Here is a 10186-nt window from a genome sequence, read left to right as displayed (position 1 = left end):
TAGAATATCCCTGATGAGAGGCAGAGGATAACGATCTTTAATAGTTATTTTATTCAGGCCTCGAAAATCCAGGCAAGGGCGAAGATCCTTTGTCTTCTTGGGTACAAAAAAGAGAGGAGCCCCGGCCGGAGAAGACGATGGAACAATAAGACCACTCTGTACATTTTCTTCTAAATACTCTTTTAGTACTTCCTTTTCAGGTTCCGTGAGGGAATACATCCTTCCAAAAGGAACGATAGTGCCAGGTTCCAAGGGAATAGCACAATCGTAGTCTCGATGAGGAGGTAACACAGGTCTGGATGGTTTTTGGAACACATCTTGAAACTCCAAATAGTGTTCAGGGACTCCTTGGACTGTATTAATGGAAGAACCGGTGGTACCTTCCGTAATTATTGATCTCTTAGGTGACCAATACTTGTCAGAAGCAAAACAGTGCTCGTGACAAAACTGTGAAGACAAGGAAACCGTCCGGGTTGCCCAATTCACATACGGATTATGTCTGATGAACCACAGAATTCCAAGAATGATGGTATGGTTGGGGGATGTTATGAGATCAAAGGAGATGTGTTCTTGATGGTTACCGATCTGTAAACTCAGCATCAGGGTAGTTGTATCAACTGGACCTGAGGATATCAAGGATCCGTCCACTGTGTGTACTTGTTCGGGAATTTCCTTAGGTTGTGTAGGAACTTGTTGAGTAGTGGCCCACTTTTTATCCATATAAATACCACTAGCTCCACAATCTAGTAATGCCATAGTCTTTTCTTGACAGCCGTCAGGAAATTGTAACATGACTGGTACTATGAACAAGGATGTTGTATTGTCATTAAAGGAACTGATGGAAGGTATAGCTGATAATCCCGTCCCCTCCCTTCTTACAGAGGACGGGAAGTGGCGTTTCCCAATGGCCTTGATGGACGTACTGGACAGGTACGAAGCATGTGGCCAGCAGAACCGCAGTACAGACACAACCCTTTCTTTCGTCTGTCTTCCCGCTCGCTAGCGGAGAGAGGGCCTCGAGTAGTATCCACCTGCATGGGTTCTCCTTCGATGTCTCTAACAGGAGGGCGAGGTTCCTCGGAACGATGCGGATAAACTCGTGAAGTGCTTGGTTGGAAAGACCCTCTACTCCTTCTCTTCTCTGATCTCCGTTCCTGAAGGCGGTACTCGATGGAAAGGGCTTGATCCATCAGGCCACAAAGATCTTCCACTCTGGTGGAATGTACTAATTCATCCTTTATTTCTTCTTTGAGTCCTCTACGAAACAAAGTCACCAAAGTACGTTCCACCCAGGTGGTCTCTGCCGCTAGCTGACGAAAACGTGTTATGTATTGAAGGACATCTTGTGAGCCTTGTTGAATGTCGCATAAGGCTTCTTCCGCTGAGGCCTCCAATCCAGGACGACTAAACATTTGTTTGAAGCGATTCACGAAGGCGGAATAGTCCGACAATACCGGATCGTTGGATGATACCATCGGGGTTGCCCAGGCCAAGGCAGGACCGGATAGGGCACTGATGAGATAACCCACCTTTGTTCTGTCATGGGAGAATTGGGTGGGTCGGAAGGCGAAGTACACCGTTAATGAATCAAGGAACTCATGCAGTTTGGTTGGTTCACCGGAAAAACGATGGGTAGAAGCGGAGAGCGTCGGAACATCACCCTGCGGAAAGCCAAAGCCTGTCGTAACGCAGCATTCTCACTGCGTAGTTGTTGTAATTCTTGAGCTTGTTGCTGAATCGTCGTCAGGAGAGATTGATCCGGATCTGCAGCGGCCACCACTGTGTCATCCATGGTGTTTGGAGACGTCGGGATGGTTTGACGCTGCAATCTGTCACGACTCACGTGCTGCTTGCGCCTGGAATCTGCAGATCTCGTGGCGTGGATCTTGAGTGTTCGGCTTTGGCCCAAAAAGGGGCGACTCTTTCTGGTAGCCACGGTGCTGTAGGCAATGGAAACGCCAAGAACAGACCGTGACCTTCAGAAAATAGCGCCAGAGGGAAAAAAAACCTTCCAAAAAAGGGGAAAAAACCTCCAAACAGAATGATTCCTGAAAACAAGAACAGAAGAACAGGAATCAAAAAGTACTGAATTCAAATAACACAGAATAGGCGAATTCCAGAACCAAAAGGCAAGGAAATCAGGAGCGAAGACACTGTCTGAACAGAGAGTGTTGCAGCGCAAAGAAAAGAAGAAAACACCTCCCTTAAATACCAAAAATCAGGAAGTGACCCACAGGAAGAAAAAGGACACCATCTTAGATAGGGAAAAGTAGATAGAACAGAATGGAGTAGAAACCATAGAGAATAGGGAATGAGGAATGCTGGGAAGAAAAAGGTAACCTGGGAAGGGGGAAAAGACATAAAGGAAAGTGCAACAAAAAGACCCAAGAAAGAAGAAAGAAGAAAGAAGAAGAAGCAAGAACAGGTAAGAGGGGTCAGGAGACCCCAACAATGCGGAGAGAGAGAGCAGAGCGAGGCCCCATGTAAGGTCTGGGGCCTCGAAAAGTGCAGGAAAGGCTCGGGCGCGCCGCGTCTTTGGAACGCGATGCGCGGCCCGAGCCGAACGCCCGGCTTGTGCCGAAGGCTCGGCTCGCGCCGCGCGGTGCGGCCCGACAGCAGGGAACAAGTTATAATGGTGACTGTGGATTCATTTACTAAGATTGCTCATTTTACTGTACTAAATAAACTACCCACACCCAAAAAAGTAAGTCCAATCTTTATACAAGACATTTTTCATCTTCATGGTCTCCCTCAAGTTATTATGTCAGATCGTGGCCCTCAATACATATCATGTTTTTGGAAGCATTTCTTTGAAACCCTACATATCGAGGTAGCCTTATCATCTGGATATCATCCTCAGACTAATGGGCAAATGGAATGCCTGAATCAAGGACTCGAACAATAACTACGTTGTTTTTGCGATATTACTCAGAGTAACTGGTCTAAGTGCTTACCCATTGCTGAGTTTTCATATAATAATACAGTACATAGTGCCTCAAAAGTCACTCCTTTTTTCTGCTCATATGGTTTTCATCCCAAGTCCTTTCCTTCTATTCTAAAAGAATCCTCTACACTTCCTGCAATCACCTAATTTTCTCGGAGATTACGTAAAATTCAACGCACTATTCATTCTAACCTTCTGTCTACCAAACAACAGATGAAAAGGACGGCTGATAAGAGACAATGTGATGCTCCATCTTATCAAATCCGAGATAAAGTCTGGCTTTCTTCACGATTTTTACCCCTTCGTCTGTCACAAAACAATTTTAAACCCTGCTATTATGGACCCTTTTCAATTCTCAAAAGATCAATCCAGTGTCCTTCCATCTTCGTTTCCCTTGAAAGTGGAAAATTGTCAGAGACACCAGATCCTCGGGGTCTGTGCACGTTCCCAACAAGTCCACCACAAGACAGCTCCAATACTCTGATTAGAATGTCACAGAGTCTAAGAGAGTCCAAGTGGGGAAAAGGGGATTAGATAGGGAACAGCTGGGAAGGAGACCTGTAGGAAGCAAAAGGTTAAAACACACAATATCAAGATTATACCATATTAATCATTACTAGGCTATGACTCTAAGCATTGTCATATTGGAAACATGGATAACTTAAGCATGAACTTAAATAACTAGGCCTCAAGATGTCTGGATATCTGTGAGGGAATCAAGAAAGATTAATACCATTTTCTAATGAACTCTCAATGAAATGTTACACATGGATTAGAAACATCAGAACCTTCTAGCATTACACTTTCAAATTCAAGAATAGTCTTTGCATGACGACCAGGAAATAATCTGAAAGGTTTGTATAACATTATATGAATTGTACTAGAGAGACTTATTATGCACATACAATATAACATCTAGAATTCTAACACTTTAATTTTCTTAAAATGCAGGAACGTGAATTGCGCACATTGCAGATTTCCACAAAGGTTTATAAATTCCATGAAATGATTGTGCACAATGAATAACATGAGTTAGGCACAAGAAATGTATCGCGTGTCTTGCCGATTCAAAGGTTACCAAGAAAATGCCACAAAGTGGTAACACACAATGAATATCATGAATTAAACGCAAGAGATGAATCGCGCGTCTTGCTGATTCGAAGGCCACCAAGTGAATACCAAGAAATGGTAGCACACATTGAATATCATGAATTTAACACAAGGAATGAATGGCGCGTCTTGCCGATTAATAGGCCATCATGTGAATGCCAAGAAATGGTAGCACACATGAAGATCATGAATTAAGAAGAGGAAATGAATTGCGCATCTTGCCGATTCGAATACCACAATGTGAATGCCATGAAATGGTAACGCACAATGAATATCATGAATTAGACACAAGTAATAAATTGCGCGTCTTGCAGATTCGAAGGCCACCATGTGAATGCCAAGAAATGGTAGCTTGCACTGAATATCATGAACTAAACACAAGAAATGAATTGCGCGTCTTGCCGATTCGAAAGCCACCATGTGAAAGCCAAGAAATGGTAGCGTACAATGAATAACATGAATTAAGCACAGGAAATGAATCGCGCGTCTTGCCGATTCGAATACCACCATATGAATGCCAAGAAATGGTAGCGTACAATGAATAACATGAATTAAACACAGGAAATGAATTGAGCGTCTTGCCGATTCGCAGCACACCCTCAAAATTAGAATTGGGCACCCCTCACTTACCTGGTGTTACCTGTTCTTTTTCTTTGTCTTCTTTTCTCTTCTTTCTCCTTTTCTTTTTTCCTTCATTTTCACAAATAGGAGCCATGATCTGCTTTCTCCCAGCATTCCCTTCTTCTACCTCTTTCCCTGCAAGCATTAGGATCCTTTTCTAAAATGGCGTCTTCATCTATGCTCTCCTATGGTCCCTTCCCAATCCAACATGCCGGTTTTTTTCTTCCTGTATGTCACTTCCTGTTTTAGGGTATATAAGGAGTGGGATTATTGCTCTCTTTGCGCTGCAACACTTCCTTTGGTGGTGATCACGCTCCGGTTGTTTTCCCTCCAGCCTTTTTTCCTCGCCTATTCCAGTTTCTTCCAGTATTTTTTTTTTTTTATTGGAAGACTTACCTTTTCCTTGTGCTTATTCTCTGTTCCAGGGAGTTCCAGCCATAGAGGCTTTTTCCCTTTGGGTTTTTCCTCTGGGACTCCTTCTGAAGGGCATGGACTTCCTTTTGACATCCCATTGTCAGCAGCACTGTGGCTACCAGAAAGGGCCACCCTTACCTTGGTCAAGGCAGGACCTGCAAGAATCGAGACCATCCTGCAGTTCCAGATGGCCCGAGCCGTAAGCGACGAGTAAATCGTGACACAGCGAGGTGGTGGGCCTGGGGGAGTTTTCATGGCGCCCTGCATACTTTATCTACCCAGGGCTTTTGTAATCCCTAGGAGGGGAGACCCATGCACTCCCCTCCTTAATATACTTAAAATAGTATGACCCTGGAAACTGGTCCACCTGGGGACAAAAAATAAAAGCAAGCACAGGGGACCATGCTTGCCTTTATGTTTGCCCAGGGGTGGGCCCAGTCCTGAGGGCATACTATTTTAATGGAATACTTTCTACTGGGTAATTAGTAAGTCCTACCTCTTTGGGTAAATATATAGTGCATCTCAAAGACTACAGCTTCGTAAAGGATGCTGAGGAAATGTCGTCAGTGATCTTGTGTGTTTGTAACTTTGCCAATATGATTGTTCCTTGAGCGTCTTCATCAGATTACTTCATGAGGTGGAACTGGAAAGAAAACACACTTGCATCAAGTGCTTTTGGGACCACGGGGTAAGTCTCAAGGTCCCGCACTCCTGTGGGAGCCGGCACTGCTCCTGCAAGCAGGGAGCTGCTTTAAATAGCAGCTCCATGCTTGGGGAGCAGTGTGTTCATCTCTTTCCCTGCATGCATGTTAGCGTGCAGGAAACAAGATGAAAATTCTGCTTTCAGCAAGAGGGAGTTGTTTGACACCTCCTACTTGCTGAAAGTGGAGTTACGTTTGCTTTTGCTTGGCCTGAGCTGTCAGCTCCTGTCAACCAAAAGCAAACAGCTACCTCCAGAGGGTGGGCGCCTCAGGAGGTAGCAGAGGCTGGCCCTGGGGGATAGTGGTCCCCAGGATCTTGTGTGGCTCAAGGAGGGGGGCCATGTGGCCCCCTCCATGTTTTGATTGTGCCCCGTGGAGCTGGTGGTCCCCAGGGCCGGAGGTGCACGACAAACCCCCTGTCTAATTAATTCTATAGCCTCGGGAAGGTGGTAGTCTCAGGGGTGTGGGGGCCATGCAGCCTCACTGCATACTTTATATTCATAACCCTGGAAAGGGGGTGGTCTCTGGGGCCTGTGGGAGGAGGGTTTACAGGCCTCCCCTTATATTGGTTTAGTAGTTTGCCCCAGAGAGGTGGTGATCCCCAGGGTACAGAGGCCATGGGGCCCTGCACACATTATCTACTTAGCCCCAGGAAGGTTGGAGCCCAAGGGGCTTTAGTAAGCCCTAGGAGGGGGGCCACGTGTGCCCCCCTTCCTAAAATAATATGGCCCCGGAACGAGGCCAACCTGGAGCAAAAATCAAAGCAAGCGCAGGAGATGTTTTTCGTACATCATGGTGAAAATTGTGAATATTCAAGATTTATGCTGTGAAAAAAAGAAATGATTTTTAGCCCTAGGTGGTCCCTGGGGGACCCCTGGACCAAGACAGGGGGGTTAAGGTGACAGTACCCTACCCTCTTTTCTGAAGCCTATTCTAAAAATTGCTGCCAACATTACTGGTTGAAGTGTTGGCAGCCAATTGGATCTCTGTAGGAGATCGGCAGTATTCATGAATTTGTCGTGTCCCTATATATACAAATTTGGATTTCCTATAATGTCTCCTAAACTACTGAACAGATTGACACCAAATTAAAAAAAGACTCATCTGCAGCCCAAAACCTTTTTTTCCAAATTTGGTGCAGCAGTTTGGGCTGCAGGCATGTCTAAAGAGTCTGTGAATTAACATGGCCAACACACTTTTCACTACCCCACTTTTTCTCGCTGCCCCCCCCCACCCCGACGGATCATCATGAAACTTTTCATACACAACGTGACCCTAAAGAGCATTTTATTAGGACATTTTCATGAAGATTCGTCAAACTGTGCCAAAGATATGGGCAAGTCAAAAAACGCTTTTTCTATGGAAACTAGGTTCTAACTATAACTACAGTAGACTGTATATATATATATATATATATATAAACATATATATATATATATATATAAATAAATAAATGTATGTGTATGTATATATATATATATGCTCCTGAGGAATGAAATAACTCTTGCCTCTGTGATGGAAAATGGAAAATAAAGTCCCTCTTTTCCCTGTGAGTACGGCGCTTCACTGTGTGTGGAGATATTGTTGGAATCTGTTTGCGAGGGTGCTCCGTCCCTGCGCGCCGACCGCCCTGTGTGGATTGAAGCTCCTGATACGGAGTTAAGTGGTGGGGTGTGTATATATATATATATATATATATATATATATATATATATATATATGAGTACCATTGAGCATTGAGTTGGGTAACAACAAACATCTGTTATTCAGCGCCAGGATGCCCTTCTGGGTGAACGTGCGCTTTACAAATACAAGTTATGTTTTATATATATATATATATATATATATATATATACACTCACACATCCTTATAGGGAGGCAAGGGATTTGCTCAAGCCTGGGCGACTTAAAGAGTACCGTTGTGCAGTAATTACCATGTCAGGAGTAAGCAGACCTCCTATTTTATAACTAAACAACTTGCATGCTGGCAAATATCTGCATCAAAAGATCTTGCCCCAGGTAATGGCAGTGGAGAGACCAGGAAGAAGTTGTAACTGTGTTAAATACCTCCTGCAACAAAGGTGATCAATTGTGCATGGGTACATCCAGGTTTTGAGGAGCAACAAGAATAAGAACCCGCTAGATGAACCATTCCCATCTGTGTGGGTCAGGTTGTTGCAAGTCAACTACAGAAAATTGTTCACAGCAGCTAAAGCGTTCCTTAAAATCAGTCATATATGTCATATTGGTTGTGATTATAGCCTTTTTCGAGCCAATCAAAATCCGGAAGAATGAGACACAACAATGACACTGTATGGGTATAAAAATGGAGCTTAAAGTATGACCACATCCAAACAAGCATTCACAAAAAAGAAAAAAATGAATATACGTCACCTAAACATGGTGGCAATGTGCTTGCAAATAAATATTTTAAACGAAAAAATAACATTAATATCTAATGTTAATTGAACATTAGACAGGTCCCTAGTAGGCAAATGTACCAAGAACTGGAGTAAACACACACTTCAGTGCAAAATATATTTCTTACTGGCACAAAGAAAAGCAACCTGAAGTCCTAGTTTACAGACAAAAAGATAAATAAAAATAAACAAGCGTTGACAAAGCAAATAGGTCTGGTGATGGCTGCCAGCCTTCAGCCTTGTGAATGCCAGTTTTATTTTTTTATGGTTTATGTAAAACTTTGTTGTTGGGGTAGCTGAATGGCCTTGGTCAATATTAAAAAATGGCTAAAAGCAACAAAAAAAAATAGGGAATCAAAAAGTTCACATGCTGTAGTATTCCCTGGCACCGAAGTGAACTACTCTTTGTGAGTATGTGCTCCTCATGAAAGAGCAGAATGGCAACACTCGCAGTGAAGTTAGCCAATGGGTTGAGGTGGGCTGGCCCACTGCTCCATGCTGCATGTTGTTGTGGGTGGATGAAAAATGTGATGGACACAAAAGCAGACCAAAGGATGAAGAAGTCTGGCTGAAAGCCCCTATGAGTAATTATATATAGTAAATGATAGACAGACAGAGGGATGGACAAGCAGATGGATAGATAGATAGATAGATAGATAGATAGATAGATAGATAGATAGATAGATAGATAGATAGATAGATAGATAGATAGATAGATAGATAGATAGATAATCAAAAGGTCTTGGCTAATGCCGAACCTAAAGAAGAGAATGAAAAAATGGCAAACTAATGTATTTGCCCACTAGCCTTGGTATTTTAGACATGTGCTCTTGTGATCAGGCAACACGGTGTAGCAGTGCTAAAGGCTGAAGTCCACTGCCCCACGTTGTATGCTGTGGTGAGAAGAAGCAACACATGATTGACAGATGAATACATGAATGGAGATGGCTGGTTCAAAGCTCCTCAATGTACATATGTATCCCTATTTTTTACTTTTATTTTCTTATTACATAAGGCTCGAGAAACTGCTAAAATTGTCACTAGGCCATGCCTAAAAATGTATTGTAGTATAAGAGTGGCTCTTAACCATGCCAGTAACATCAAAACACATTAAACAAAAACTCGCCATTTGTCTTATCAAACAAACAAATACCCACACAATTTTCTAAATAAATATTTATTTAGCAAAAAAGAACTAACACTGACATTTAACAAGGACATGACAACATTTATAGGAAGTCTTGTTATTGTCCATCTTCTCCGTCGTCAAGTAAATTCCAGACATACCTAGGCAATGCAGACTGATGTTTCATCACTGCCACGAGGTTGTTTCCTTCAGGGTTATTATCAAAGTCAATTTATGATTATGAGAACTTTGTGTTCCTTGGTGCTCTACACGATGATTTGCAAAATTTGTTGACATTTCTTCCTAGCCACAAAACCTTGGCATGTACTACCGTGTGATATTTGTATTAGATAAAAAAGCAGCAGTAAAGAAAATGTGTAATGGCCCGAACTTTGAAGTTCCCTTGAGTCATAAAATCAAATACACTGATTTAGTGCATTACTTTCAGAATTAAATACTCCAAGACATTCAAATTCTTTTAGCTCAGAGTACCCATTCAAAAAATAAAAAGAACATCTTTGTAAAACAGTTCATTTCAGTACATGTACAGTGACCATAAAAATCTTGTGAAGGGTGAATCACCCATTATTTCAAGCAATATATATTTCATTTATTTAAGATTGTTATATAGTGTGGGTCTTACACAATAACGAGTTCAAAAGGCCCACTGCACCCACCCCCAAATTCAACCCCCAGATAAACACAGGAAATAGTACTTTCTAGATTAGAAAGAACCACATTTTGAGGAAAGTCCTGATCAGTTGGCAACCTTCAAAAAGTTTCACCGGAAAATAATTTGTGACAGGGCTTCGGTACTTCACTCTGTGCTACTTGCTGTGACTTTTCAGTG

This window comes from Pleurodeles waltl, chromosome 12 (assembly GCF_031143425.1).
Source record: "Pleurodeles waltl isolate 20211129_DDA chromosome 12, aPleWal1.hap1.20221129, whole genome shotgun sequence".
Taxonomy (NCBI): domain Eukaryota; kingdom Metazoa; phylum Chordata; class Amphibia; order Caudata; family Salamandridae; genus Pleurodeles; species Pleurodeles waltl.
Note: the sequence above shows the minus strand (reverse complement) of the source record.